Raw genomic sequence first — 15,740 nt, forward strand, 5'->3', positions numbered from 1 at the left:
GGGCCCAGCTCAAAAGACAAGTTAGACAAATCACAGACAGACTTGACCAGAAACCAAAACAAAGAATCAAAAGGAAAAACGGAGAAGCATTGTTAGCAAAAGTAATGTTCTAGGCTTCCCTCATAGCTCAGTTGGTAAAGAATCTGCCCGCAATGCAGGAGACCCGGGTTCGATTCCTGGGTTGGGAAGATCCCCTGAAGAAAGAAATGGTAACCCACTTCAGTATTCTTGCCTGGAGAATCCCATGGACAGAGGAGCCTGGCTGGCTACAGTCCAAGGGGTTGAAAAGTCGGACATGACTGAGCAACTAACACTTACTTTCACTTTTTCTACTTTGAATTCCTTGTATCACAGCGTGACCTGTGGGAGAGCAGGGAAGGGAATGGGAAAGAGGTTCAGATTAAATTGCACTTGAGATCTCTTACTCCATACACATCTTTCTCTTTTGCCTCTTTTGTTCTCTGACATGTCTCTTTGTGTCTTCACATCTCTTTGAAGATGCCTTGCCTCTCCTCTACTCCCTCCAACTTCCTGTCCTGGTCCCTACCCTGCCCTAAACACACCATGAACAGTGGAGTTCTATCTGAAATCTAACTTGAGTGATTTCTTTTGAGGTTTCTCACCTGGAAACTGAGGAGGAAATTTTATATGGAGGGATCATCAACTCTCATAGTCCCCCAACATTCCATTGGACTTTTAGAACTTCTTAATCAATCTTCCTCAATTTGCATCTTAGAGGAAGAGATGATGGAAAGGAAATGTATAAGAATAGGGACAATGGACTTGCCTGGTGATACAGTGGATAAGAATCTGCCTGCCAATGCAGGGGACACAGATTTGATCCCTGATTGGGGAATACTACTCATGCTGTGGAACTAAACCTATGTGCCACGACTACTGAGCCCGTGCACCTAGAGCCTGGGCTCCACAACACGAGAAGCCACCACAGTGTACTGCAATGAGGAGTTGCCCCTGCTCGCCGCAACTAGAGGAAGCCCGTGAGCAGCAACGAAGACCCAGCACAATCGAAACTAAGTAAATGCATTTATAAATTATTTTTTAAAAAAGAGTAAGGATGGGGTGCGTTGGAGATAAGATGGAGATGGCAATGAAGACAGATTCACCATCACCAGGGATGGGTAGTGGAAAAGGGTAGAAATATACCCTGGCAGAAGCGGGAACTGATGATAAAGATGAATGAAGCTGAAGACAAAAATGAAGATGGAGATGCTGATGGAATGGAGACCAGATAGAGATGGGGATGGGATAGAATCTGAGGATTGGATACAGATCGGAATGAGAATAAAGATGGAAATAAGGATCTGTAGGGATGGGGAATGGAGCTGAGGAGAGGAGTACAGAGATGGGGATGAGAGTGGAGGTAGAATGGGAGAGGAAACAGGAATCATGAAATGTCACTTGGTATCTCCAGCACCTTCAGCTTTCTGCGCCTTGTCGGTTTTGGCAGCTCCATTTTTTGCAGGGTTATTCCCATCCTGGCTGGCATCACTCCTTTTCCCTTTGGGTGCCTTCTCTCTCTTCTTTGCAAGTGCCTTTTTAGGCTTGGGCTCTGACTTTGGAGGAGCAGGTTTAGTGATTACCTCGTAGATCTTCTCTGTGGTTTGTCCTTCACCTCGGCTTTATTTCCTCTAGCATCCCCTTCAGTCTTTCTCTTGGGCAAAATGGCAGAGGGGCTTAGGTGCTAGACACACAGGGATGCTGTTGTGCACGGGTTTTGTTTAGTCCACGGATCACTCCTCCCTCTTCTTCGTTGTTCCCGTCATTGGTAATTCCTATCCAATGACATTCCCACAAATGTTTTACAATATACTTGTCATGTTGGCATTTTCTTTGGGATTGCATTGAATCTATAAATTTATTTGAAGAGACTAAATACATTCTTCCAATCCATAAACAAACATGTCTTTCTATCTCTCTAGATCTTCTGTAGTGCCCACTTCGGCAGCACATAAACTATTTTGATCTTCTGTAATGTCTATCATTACAGTTTTACCATTTTTCCTGAAGAGGTCTTGTACATATTTTGGTAGACATATTCCTAGGACTTCTTTTTTTTTTTTTTTAATACCATTGTGAGTTTTTTATTTCAATTTTTGTTTTCTTACAGGAATATAGAAATAAAATTGATTTTGTTAATGCTGGTTTTATATCTAGCAACTGTGCTGTTATATTTATTTAATCTTTACATTATTTAAGGTTTTTAAATACCTCAAATCATAGGGTCTTCAAATAATGCCAATTTTGTTTCTTCCGTTCCAGTCCTTTATCTTTTCATTTTTCCCTTTTCATACATCACAGACTATGACCTCAAGGACAGTGCTGAATAGAAGCGATGATTGCAGGCATTCATGTCTTGTTCCAATCTCAAAAGGAAAGCTTTGTTGCTTGCTACAGGGTTTTTGTAAACAGCTTTTATCAGGCTAAGGAAATGTCATTCTATTCTTAGTTTGTTAGGAGTGTTCATGAATAGATATTAAATGTTATCAAGTGCTTTTTCTATGTCTATTGAAACTGTCATATGATTTTTCTTATAATTTGTGAATGTGGTGAATAAACATCAATATTTTGAATGTTCAGACTAAAGATATTTATTAGTTGGATTTACATATCTGAAATTCTGTCTTGGTTACTGTTGAAACAGCTTCCACAGATTTCAAATTAATTTTTGTTTAATGTTCATGTTAGAGGAGGGACTCTCTTACATTCAGCACCAAAATCTGTTTTCTGAAACCTCCAGCCAATCTTCTCCCACAGTTACCTGAACAAAAGGGTATAGGTCAACCCTCTAGTACTTTGACAATTAAATTCACTTTAGCAGTTCCCTTTAAAAGTATGTAAAATTGCAAATCAAAAGAGAAAACTGGAACTGTTTGCAGTTTGGATGGATATAGAGCTTATTTCACCTTGATTCAATACCTTTTAATACATACTTGGCAGAATTTCTATAAATCTCAGCAACTTAATTCCACTTAACTAAAATTTCACAGGAAAATCCAGTCTTTGTGCATAAAGGGTAATTTTACCTTTTCTTTATTGGTTAGCACTTTAAATTTTTCTAAAAGAATAATTATTCATAATTTCTAGCAAGTACCATAACTTTCCCCGTCTCTCATTAAAAATAAATCTCAATTGCACATTGTTTCTTCAGTTTAAGTAAACAGAATTTTTGAAAGCAGAGATGAAACCTTCTGGCTATTTAGGTGAGTTGGCAGAGATCCTGACCCCTCTTTCTTCTATTCAGAAACCACACCCAGCAGCTGTCACATAGCCACTGAAACAGCCTGTATCTCTTCAGCCTTGGAAAGACTTTGTATATCTCAAAAGCTTTGAGTCTGTGAAGGGATAAAGAAAATGTGGTGTATAGCTGAACTATTGTTCAGCTTTAAAAAGGAAGGAAAAGGGTGGGGGAATTCAATGAAGGTGGTCAAAAGGTACAAATCCTAGTCCTAAGATAAATGAGTTCTGGGCGTGTAGGGGCCAGCATGGTGACTGTAGCTAACGCTGCTGTGTGGTGTATTTGAAGGTTGCTAAGAGACTAGAACTTCTCAAGGGAAAAACAATTGTTTTTAACTATCTGAGGCAGTGAAAGTTAACTTACTGTGGTAATCATTTCACAGTACATGTATGTGAAGTTACTATGCTGTATACCTTTAACTGATTCAGTGCTGTATGTCCATTATATCTCAATAAAGGGGGAAAATTAAATTAAATTTTAAAACTAAATTTTGGGCTTCCTTCATAGCTCAGTTGGTAAAGAATCCACTTGCTATGCAGAGACCCTGGTTCAATTCCTGGGTCGGGAAGATCCACCGGAGAAGGGATAGGCGAGCCACTCCAGTATTCTTGGGCTTCCCTTGTGGCTCAGCTTAATGTTAAAGAATCCACCTGCAATGAGGGACACCTGGATTCGATCCCTGGGTTGGGAAGATCCCCTGAAGAAGGGAAATGCTACCCACTCCAGTATTCTGGCCTGGAGAATTCCATGGAATATATAGTCCACAGGGTCGCAAAGAATTGGACACAGCTGAACGACTTTCACTTCACTTCACAGAGTAGTCAAAACCATAGAAACAAAAAATAGAATGGTGGTTCTATTCAGGGGCTGGTTGGGAAGAGGAAATAGGGAGTTGCTTTATGAGTATAGAGTTTCGGTTTTGCAAGTTTTGAGATTGGTTGCATAACAATATGAATATACTTAACACTACTGAACTGTACACTTAAAAATAATGAGATGGTAAACTTTATGTTATGCTTTATCCTAATTAAAAATTTTAAAAAGTGTAGAGTCTATATCTGTATCAATGTATCTGGCTGTTAGTTAACAAAACAGATTTCTTTTTTCCTTTGAGGCATCATCAGTATTTTGTTTTTAAAAGACGCTCATTAATTTTTAAATAATGCCAGCTACACTTACAGCTTAGCGCTGTAACAGCACAGGAAATCCATTAGGGATAGGAATTTCACTACTGAAGAGGAGGATCTGAGCTCTTTGCGGCGGGTAAGCTTGAAAAGATTTTTTGGAGCAGTTGGAGCTATGTTTCTTTAGGAGCTGAATTGGGAGGTCATGATCCATATTCAAAGTCCTTTCCTGCCTGTATCCACATCTCAGCTACCTCAGCCCGGAAAGCCCCTCTAATTATATTTGGGGTGAAATCCTTATGGCCTGGAGTGTCCACAATGTAATAATTTGATTTTCTACTTTGTAAAATGTCAATGTCCATCATGACTTTCTTTTCCTTATCTTTGCTTGTGCCATCGGAGACTGTATGTATGTGAATATGGATTTGCCAGTCTCTTTAGAGTGCTATCTATACCTATGCATAGTTCTTCTGTCTATATTACCCAAATGACCCATCAATGACATCACCAAACCAATGACCGCCAGGCTGAGCTGCTGATCCTCTACATTTTCTCCCTGTTCTGCAGTAACAAACAACACCCAGATCTTAGTGGTTTGAGTATGATTGTTGTGCTGTCCTTATGACTAATTAGGGCTTCTTAGGTGGTTCAAGTGGTAAAGAATACCTCCCAATGCAGGAAACACAGGTTCGATCCCTAGGTGAGGAAGATCCCCTGGAGGAGAAAATTGGCAATCCACTCCAGTATTCTTGCCTGGAAAATCCCATGGACAGAGGAGCCCCAGGGGCTACAGTCTATGAGGTTGCAGAGTGAGGTTACAGACACTTTGCAACTGAGTACATGTGCAGGAATTAACTAATTAAGGTTATGCACTTTGGGGCAGGAAAATCAGGTAAGTGATGTCCCCGTCTCAGTGCATCATGTGTGTTAGTTGCTCAGTCGTGTTTGACTCTTTACAATCCCACAGACTGTAGCCCCTACATTCCTCTGTTCGTGGAATTTTCCAGGCAAGAATACTGGAGTGGGTTGCCATTTCCTTCTCTAGGTCAGTGCATCATATCAGAAGACATATGACATCTGTTGTCCTTTTTTTTTTACTGATGATAGTAACTTTCACCACAAACCTCTTCACTGTAAAGTTAAAAAAATAAAAATATAATTTTGTTGGTATGCTAAAAATATTTTTATTGATATACTAAGAAAGGAGAGAAAATGAAATCATATTAAACACTCAAAAAACCAGAAAAGGCAGAGAAAGAGTGGAAGTCAAAAATAGGAACTAGGAACAAGGATAACAAATAGAAAATAGTCACAAGTATGGTAGAAATTAATCTAACTATATCAATAATCACTTTAAATTTCAGTGGTCTAAATATACCAATTAAGAGACAGAGATTGTCAACACAGATAAAAGAATGCAAATATGTGTTTCTACAAGAGACTCAGTTTAATTTTTCTTGGTATGTAATACTTTCATTTTTGCAAGAGAGGAGTATGAAGACACTTGAAAGAGATTAGAAGTTGTGTTCTGTTCTCCCACTTGATGCTCCCCACTGGATGGGATTAAGAAAGCTACTCTACATCTAGGTTAAAGGTGTAGAGGAAGATATACCATGCTAACACTAATCAAAAGAAAGTTGGAGTAGGGATTCCTCTAGTGGTCCAGTGGTTAAGACTGCATTCTCCCAATGCAGAGAACTCAGGTTCAATCCCTGCTCAGGGAACTAAGTTCTCCCAGGCCTCGTGGCACAACCAAACAAACAACAAAAAAAGAAGTTAAAACAAAACAAAACAAAAAAGCTGAAGTAGCTGCATTAATTTACAACATAGCAGACTTTGGAGCAAGAAAATTATCAGGCATAAAGAAAGGCATTACATAATGATCAAAGGGTCAATTCTCCATAAAGTCATAATCCTTCATGTGTATTCACCGAACAACAGAGCATCAAAATACATGAGTCAAAACTGATAGAACTACAGTGCTTGAAATAAATGAATCTACTTTTCTCATTGGAGACTTCAATACTTCTCTATTAGAAATGGACAGATTCAGCAGATCTATGAGTAAGGACATAGGTAAACTCTACAGCACCATCAATCAACTGCATATAATTGACATCTATAGGCTATTTCACCCAACAATAACACAAAACACATTTTTCTTAAGTTCACACGGAACAAGACAGACCACACTCTGGACCATAAAACATACCTTAACAAATGCAAGAGACTGGAAACCATACAATATCTGTCTCAGACAGCAATGGATTTGAATTAGAAATCAATACAGAAGGATAGCTGGGAAATTCCAGAATACTTGCAGGCTAAAGTTACTATTTTTCCTTTCACAATCCACCAGTACTTTGTGGGGAGAATATTTGAGACTATGCTCATTTCCCTTGGTAGTTTTAGTGTTCTTTGAGGATTCTTCCCTGAATCGATTATTATTATTATGGTTGCCAGATATTAATTCCTAACTACCTCATCCTTCTGCATTTATTAATTGGCATTCTACTGTAAGAAATCATTTTTTCTTCTTCTTTGTTTATTTATTTATGTATAACAGTGTCAACTCTTGGATTCTTATTTTACTCAATGCATTCTAATCCATACTCTCACTTATTCTGATGCTTGAATTGTCCCATTTTTGGCCAGATGGAGCCACTTTAATCTACGTCCTGTGTCCTTTTGACATACACCAACGTTCTTTAACTACTTTCTTAATTCCTGCCACAACAAGATTGTCCAAGTTCATGTGTATTTTCCCAAGTTCAACCTACAAGCATTTTTTTGTTTTGTTTTGTTTTGTTTTTATTGTGGATTTAAAAACCAAGATCTAGGCACTAGAAGAGCTCATTGTTACAGAAGTGTTACTGTTTTTATACCCTCTTAGTGGACCAAGCTAGGAAATGTGTATATACATACACACATACACACATATGTCCAAACTAAATTTATTTCAACACTTCCAACTTTAATTCAATAGCACAGGGTTCATTCTAACCTTTCCTCTTTTCACAATTTTAACTTCCTTCTTCAACAGTAAGAAACTTGGTATATGTATTCAATCCTGGAATACACAGAAAAAGAAGTTTGAAAATCTCTAGCCCATACCATTGCAAAAAACAAACCAGGTCTTAGTATTAAACAGAACTCCATATTTCTGTTTTTATTTGACTGAACAATGTGTACACAAAATTCTGTGTTCAAAAGCTATCTGAACTAGCTCTTTTTTTCTTCTTCTGTGTGGTTTTGTTTTTCATTTTAAACACATTTGGTTTCATTTATTTCTTTGTATTCCATTGTAGGCTTCACCTCTCTTTTTGGCTTTTTATTTGTTTTTGTTTTTAGTATGTAAAACACTAGCATGATTCCAAAACTCAGAACTGTAACAACAGGTGTACTCAGCAAAGCATCTCTCCGCTTTCCCATTCTCTGTACCTTAATTCCATCCCCACATTCTTTCCACCCCATTCCTCCCACCCAGTGTGGGTCACCAGTCTCATTCATTTCTGCTGTCACCATTCTATGCTTCTTTGCACAAATAAACAGAAACATGCATATTTTCTTATTTTCATTCTTTCTTACACAAAAGGTAGTATTACTGTAGACACCCTTTTACATGTTTTTTTTTTTCATTTAACAATACATTCTGGAAATTATTCTGTATCTGTTCATCTAGATTCTTGCTCACAGTTGCCTAGTATTTGTGTGTGTCAGACACTGTCCTATGCATTTAGGTTGCTTCCAATATTTTGCAGTGTCAAGCATTGCGGCATGAATAACCTTGTCCATATTTTCATATTGTTAGACACATATCTTCTATAAGTGGGACAGATGAATCAGGAGATAAATACATATGCAGTTTCCATAGATATCACTAAATTCTCCTCCATAGGGTTGTGCCAATTTGCATTCCCATCAGCAATGTATAAGACTATCTGTTTCCCCAGAGCCTCACTGATGGAAATGTTTCATGATTTTTAGTTTTTAACCAGTTTGGTGAGTGAGAAATGGTATCTCAGAGTATATTTACTTTGCATTTTCTGTTATTATGAGTAAAGTTGAACATATTTTCATATGTTTAAGGGCATTTTAATATTTCTGTAAATTGTGTTTTTGGTCTTTTGCTCATATTTCTAACAGGTTTTGGTCTTATTTCCTTCAATTCTTTTTCAGAAAACAATGTATATACTTCTTTAAAGTATATTAATAATAACTATCATTTAAAGCAATAATACTTCTATAGTTCATTTTCATTCCATTTTAGATGAAAGTATATATAAAATTTCAAATTTAGTTAATTGTTCTTATAAAATTAAAATAGCAATTTCCAAATTAAATCTATCGAACATTTCATTCTCTTTGTACTTTTCTTTTTTTTAACTTTCGGCCACGCCCTGCAGTTTGAAGGACCTTATTTCCCCAACCAGGGATCAAACCTGCACCCTTGGCAGTGAAAGTGAAGAGTCCTAACCATTGGACCACCAGAGAATTCCCTCAAATATTTCATTATTAAAAAACAGTTTTAAGATGGTTGGGGGAAAATGGTTGGAAAGGAATGACCACTGAAAAACTCATTCAGTGCAGTGACAGTTCTTGAACACAAACTAGTCATTCCTTCAAATAACAGCGTATATATACGTGTATATATAATATGCATGTATATATATTAGAGAGAAAGAAATGCCAAAAAAAAAACAAAAGAAAAAAGAAAACACATACATGCACACACACTGCCTTAAGAGCGATTTTCTGTTCTTCATTTAGATTATAAAAGGCTTCAAAAGAAAACATAAATTTAATCAATTTTGTTGGTTAACATCTTTCATGTCTTCTTTAAAACTTGACTGGCTAAATTATCCCAATAGTGTGAGTGCCCTACTGTCAATCTTGGGCAGGCTATGGTTTTAAGCATTTTGATACTTCAGCAAAGAATAGTACAAATGATTTAATACAAGGACTTGCACATGGCTGCTAAAGCAACTGGAAATTTTTTTTAATTTTTTTTATTTTTTAATTGAAAGATAATTGCTTTACATGATAACATGATTTTTGCTTGTTTTTTTAAAGAATTATGTTTGGCACCCACAGGTAAAACTATGACTACCTCAATAATGTACTGGACTTGCTTGGTATTAATTTTATTTATATGTGGTACTTCAATACCACTAGATGCTCTGACATTTAATTTAAAACTCTGATTTAACTATCACAACTAAAATTCAGAAATGATTTGCTCAAGATACTCATTTATGCCTATATATTTTTTTAAGACAGCAAATAATTTCATTCTTCTTCAATAAGTTTAACTTCCTTCACTTTGTGATTGTTACAGGGAAGACTATTTTGAGATTTCTGAAAACAACTGCAGATTTATTAAGGAGTGTCAGCAAACATGCCAAGTATATGCCATCTTGCTGGAGACTAAAGAGGCTAATATTTCAATTTCATTCTTACCATCTCTACATTGATTTCTTATATCTGCCTAATTGTGTATCCTGTTATCTTACTTAATTCTTTTACTAAATGAATTAGTTTTATTTATTATCTAGGGATTTTCAGGAATACTATCATATCATCTAAAAATAAAATTAGTTCTACTTTTTTTTCTCAATTTTTATACCTTTAATTGATTTCTCTTGTCTTATTGCAAAGATTTATGCCTTTGGTGTTAGCCAATGTTAACAGTAATGAGGAAAAGGATCGTCTTTGCCTGTTCCTGAACTTAGTGGAAGTGTCTTTGGTGTTTCTGCCTTAAGTAAGATGCTGATTTTAGAATTAAGATACATACAATTTATCATGTTAAGAAAGCACTAGAATCAGATCAAGATGGTGGAGTAGGAAGACATGGAGCTCACCTTCTCCCACAAACACATCAAAAATACATCTTCACATGAAACAAGTCTCTTAGAGAACTAGCCAGAAACTGGCAGAAGAACTCCTATACAACCAAAGCTGCAAGAAAGATTTCCATGCAACCAGGTAGGACAGGAAAAAGGCATAAGGTTGGGACCTCCAACTCTGAGAGAAATCAAAAGAAGGTCCACACAGGTGGACCCTCACCCTGGAAGCAGGGCACCCCAGTCCTGGTGTCCTATACAAAGAAGGCAAGCCCCCTTGGTTGTTGGGAGAACCACTGGGACAGATGGAAGGGTGGAGAATCCTATACTCTACCCACAAAGAGTGCACAGGTGCTGGCTTGCTAACAAACAGGGCAGAGAGAGTTTTACACTGGCAGCTGCCTCGCCACACTCCCCAGTCTGAGTGGGGCAAAAACTCAGGCCCTATTCACTCCATACCACAGTTAGGTGCAAGATCTGGGCAGACTTGGCCCTGGGAAAATATTTGGTCTAGCTACACAGAGACCACCCCCGAGGGCCCTGGGATGTGGCCCAGACAGGAAAGCAGTAGCCATTGTCAGTACTTACTCAAGCAGTGCTAGGAACAAGCACACTAGGTCCCTGTTCCCAACACTGTTCCCAGCTAAACAAACAGCCTGCCCACGCCATGCCACAGTTTGGCACTGGACCTGGGGCAGACAGATCCTGGAAGAAGACTGCCACAGAGGCAGCCCAGATCTCTTGTAGCAAGACAGCAATGTAAATTCCTACAGCCACAATGCCCCAACCTAGCCCCAGCCCCAGCCTAGTGAGTACTCTGACCCTACCCACTCCATGCCACAGCCTTCCACTAGATCTGGGACAACACAACAGGTGAAGAGACTCAAACTTGAGCTGTGTCTGAGCAGAGCTTCAGACACCTACACAAGTAACACATCAGTTCTCTGTGAGCACACGAGCCTCATGTGTTTAATACTCCTCTCTTTGGGGGCAGAGCATGCCCTCAAGGAGAATGGAACCTTTTTGAGTTCAACCCTCAGGGCTTCTACTTCAACAACTGGGGAGTAGACTACACCCTTTTTAGTATGGCAGCAGCCATGGAGCAGAGAAGAAGTCCTGCCTCACACCCTTTACAGGCTTTAGATCCTCCCACACCAACCACAGCCCCTATCAAGGTGATGGTGGCCAGCCACCCTGAGAAAAGATGTGGCTGGTGTCCATATCAAAACCAACCCTGACACCGAAGACACGGGAAGCACGCAGCCTGCACAGGGATGCTCCCAAATAAAAACAGTCTTCAAGACCACAATAGATAATCCAGCAAGATTATCATTTAGAATGGGCAAGAGAAAGAATTTCTCAGACAAGAAAAAAATAATTTAGCAATACTAAAGAGCCTCTTGATGAAAGTGACAGTGGAGAGTGAAAAAGTTGGCTCAAAGCTCAACATTCAGAAAACGAAGATCATGGCATCTGGTCCCATCACTTCATGGAAAATAGATGGGGAAACAGTGGAAACAGTGTCAGACTTTATTTTTGGGGGCTCCAAAATCACTGCAGATGGTGACTGCAGCCATGAAATTAAAAGACGCTTACTCCTTGGAAGAAAAGTTATGTCCAACCTAGATAGCATACTCAAAAGCAGAGACATTACTTTGCCAACAAAGGTCCGTCTAGTCAAGGCTATGTGAGAGTTGGACTGTGAAGAAGGCTGAGCACAAAAGAATTGATGCTTTTGAACTGTAGTGTTGGAGAAGACTCTTGAGAGTCCCTTGGCCTGAAAGGAGATCCAACCTGTCCATTCTGAAGGAGATCAGCCCTGGGATTTCTTTGGAAGGAATGATGCTAAAGCTGGAACTCCAGTACTTTGGCCACCTCACGCGAAGAATTGACTCATTGGAAAAGACTCTGATGCTGGGAGGGATTGGGGGCAGGAGGAGAAGGGAACGACAGAGGATGAGATGGCTGGATGGCATCGCTGACTCGATAGATGTGCGTCTCAGTGAGCTCCGGGAGTTGGTGATGAACAGGGAGGCCTGGCGTGCTGCGATTCATTGGGTTGCAAAGAGTCGAACACGACTGAATGACTGAACTGAACTGAACTGAAACCTACCCTAAAAGAAATACTGAAGGATCTTCTCTAAATGAAAAAGATGCAAGAATCTGTATGAAAGGGAAAATCACAATAGGAAAGGTAAATAGATAAAAGAATTGAAGATCACTTAAACAAGTCAGTACACAGTTCAAAAAATAATCAAAAAATTTTAAAAGTGATTATAACTATAATAAACAGTAAAAACATAAACTTGAAGATATGAAATAAGACATCAAAATTACAAAATGTGGGGAGGGGAATAAAAAGGTAGATCTTTTAGAATGTGTTTGAACTTGAACAACTATCAGTTTAAAGCAAGTGGATAGTTACGGGTCAACATACTTGAAGTCCATGGTAGCCACAAAAAAAAAACATACAAAAGTTTCACAAGAACCAAAAAGAAAAGAACTCAAGCATATTACAGAAGAAAATCATCAAACCACAAAAGGAAAAGACAAAATGAGGAAATTAACAAAGAACTAAAAAACAATGGAAAATAAGGATTAAAATGGTAAGAAGTACATACCTATCAATAATTACTTTTAAGTGTCAATTATCTAAACGCTCTGATCAAAAGACAGTGATTGAATACAAAAAAAAAAAAATAGATCAAGAACCTACAATATTCTGCTTACTCGAGACTCATTTTATGGCAAAACACACACACAGACTGAAAGTTAAAGAATGGAAAAGGTATTTAATGCAAATGGAAATGATAAGAAAGTAAGGATAGCATTAGCCATATGAGACAAAATCATCTTTAAAGCAAAGGCCACAAAGAAAGGATCATGTATATAAGGATAAAGGGATCAACACGAGAGGATATCACTGGTTAACATACACACACCCAACATATGAGCACCTAAATACATAAAACAACACTAACAGACATAAATGGAGAAACGGATACTAAATCAATAATAGTAGGAGACTTTAACAAGCCACTGACATCAATGGATGGATCATCAGAACAGAATATCGATGAGACAACAAAGGTCCTAAATGATGCAATGGACTAGCTGGACTTAACTGTTATGTACAGGACACTATAACCAAAACCAAAAACATAGGGCACATTCTTTTCAAGTGCATATTAAACATTCTCTAGGATAGATCATCACATACTAAGTCACAAAACAAGTATCAATAAATTTAAGAGGATAGAAAACATTTCAAGCATATTTTCTGACCACAATGGTTTGAAACTGGAAACCAAACACAGGGGGGGAAAATGGGGAAAGAACGAACACATGGAGACTAAATAACATGCTACTAAAAAAACAATGGGTCAATGATAAAATCAAAGAAGAAATAAAAATACCTCAAAGACAAAAATGAAAACACAAACTTACAAAATATATGGGATACAGCAAAAGCAGTTCTAAGAGGTAAGGTCATAGCAATACAGCCCTTTCTCAAAAAACAAGAAAAATCTCAAATAAACAACCTAACTTACCACTTAAAGAATTAGAAAAAAAAGAAGCAAAAAGTCCAAAGCCAGATAAAGAAGGAAATTAGCAAGATCAGAGAGGAAATAATTAAAACAGAGATTAAAAAAACAATAGAAAAGATCAATAAAACCAACAGTTGATTTTTTAAAAAGATAAAATTGACAAACCTCTAATCAGACTCACCAAGAAGAAAAGAGAGGACTCATATAAACAAATTAAGAAATGAGAGACTTCCCTGGCAGTCCAGTGGTTAAGATTCCCCATTCTCAATGCAGGGGACATGAGTTTGATCCCTGGTCAGGGAACTAAGATCCCACATGCCTCATTATGCAACCAAAACAGAAATGAAAGAAAAGAAATAAAAACTGATACCAGAGAATTAAAAAAACAAACAGACAAAAGAATACAGTGAACAGCTACTTGTCAACAAATTGGACAACCTAGAAGAAATAGACAAGTTTCTAGAAACATATAACCTGCCAAAAGTGAGTTAAGAAGAAACGGATAATTTGAACAGACCAATTACTAGAAGTGAAATATGATCTGTAATTAAAAAAAAAAAGAAAGAAAGAAAAGTAAACAAACAAAAACAGCAAACAGAATCCCAGGACCAGACCATTTCGCTGAGGAAATTCTACCAAACATATAAAGAAAAACTTACAGCTATCCTTCTCAAACTATTCCCAAAAATTCAAGTGCAAACACTCTCAAATTCATTTTATGGAAGTCACCATTACTCTGATACTAAAATCAGACAAAGACATTATCCTAAAAGAGAAATCACAGGTCAATATCTTTGATGAACGTAGATACAAAAATCTTCAACAAAATATTAGCAAACCCAATCCAATAGTGCAAAAAAAGGACCATTTACCATGATCCAGTTGAATTCAGTCCAAGGTCACAAAGATGGCTCAGGATACACAAATCACGGTGATATGCCATATTAACAAAAGGAAAGACAAAAACCACATGATCATTCAATAGATACAGAAAAAGCATTTGACAAAATTCCATATACGTTCATGATAAAAACTTTCACCAAAGAGGGTTTGGGGGAATATATCTCAACATAACAAAGTTCATTTACAACAAACCCACAGCCAACATAATAGTGAAAAGCTGAAAGACTTCCTGCTAAAGTCAGGAACAAGACAATAATTTCTCTCTCCCCAGTTCATTTTAACACAGAATTGGAAATCCTAGCCACAGCAATCAGACAAGAAAAGGGAATAAAATATACCCAAATTGGACAGAAAGGGGTAAAACTGTCACTATTTGCAGATAACATAATATACTAAATAGAGAATCCTAAAGTCTCTACACAAAAACCAGTAGGACTAATAAATGACTTCAGCAAGGTAACAGGATAGTTGATTAATGTACAGACATCTATTTCATTTCTATTCACTAATAACAAAATACCAGAAAAAAGTAAAAAAGCAATCCCATTTAAAACTGCATCTAAAAAAATACCTAAGAATAAGCTTATTCAAGGAGATGAAAGACCTATATGTTGAAAACTATAAAACATTGATAAAGAAAACTGAAGATGATTCAAAGAAAAAGAAATATATTCCATGCTCTTGAATAGGAGGAATTAATATTGTTAAAATGGCCATACTACCCAAAGCAATCTACAGATTTAATACAATCCTTATCAAAATACCCATGACATTTTCCAAAGAACTAGAACAAATAATCTTAAATTTTATATGGAACCGCAAAAGAAAAGAATGGCCAAGGAAATCCTGAGAAAAAAGAACAAAGCTGGAGGTATAACCCTCCCAGACTTCAGACTATACTACAAATATACAATAATCTACAGCGTGTGTTGGTGTAAAAGCAGACACATAAATCAACGAATCAGAATAGAGAGCTCGTGAATAAACCCATATGCCCATGGTCAATCAATCTACATATAAAACAGTAAAAATAGAACATTTCTGATCACTATATAAAAAATTAAAC

At 37.3% G+C, this 15,740-nt stretch overlaps 1 pseudogene; it reads right to left on the reverse strand.

The window, feature by feature from the left end:
* Positions 1-1,415: 1,415 nt before the first annotated feature.
* LOC102285671 (non-histone chromosomal protein HMG-17 pseudogene) overlaps positions 1,416-15,740 on the reverse strand; it is a 32,645-nt pseudogene continuing 18,320 nt past the window's right edge.

The sequence above is a fragment of the Bos mutus genome, chromosome 3 (assembly GCF_027580195.1).
Source record: "Bos mutus isolate GX-2022 chromosome 3, NWIPB_WYAK_1.1, whole genome shotgun sequence".
NCBI lineage: Eukaryota > Metazoa > Chordata > Mammalia > Artiodactyla > Bovidae > Bos > Bos mutus.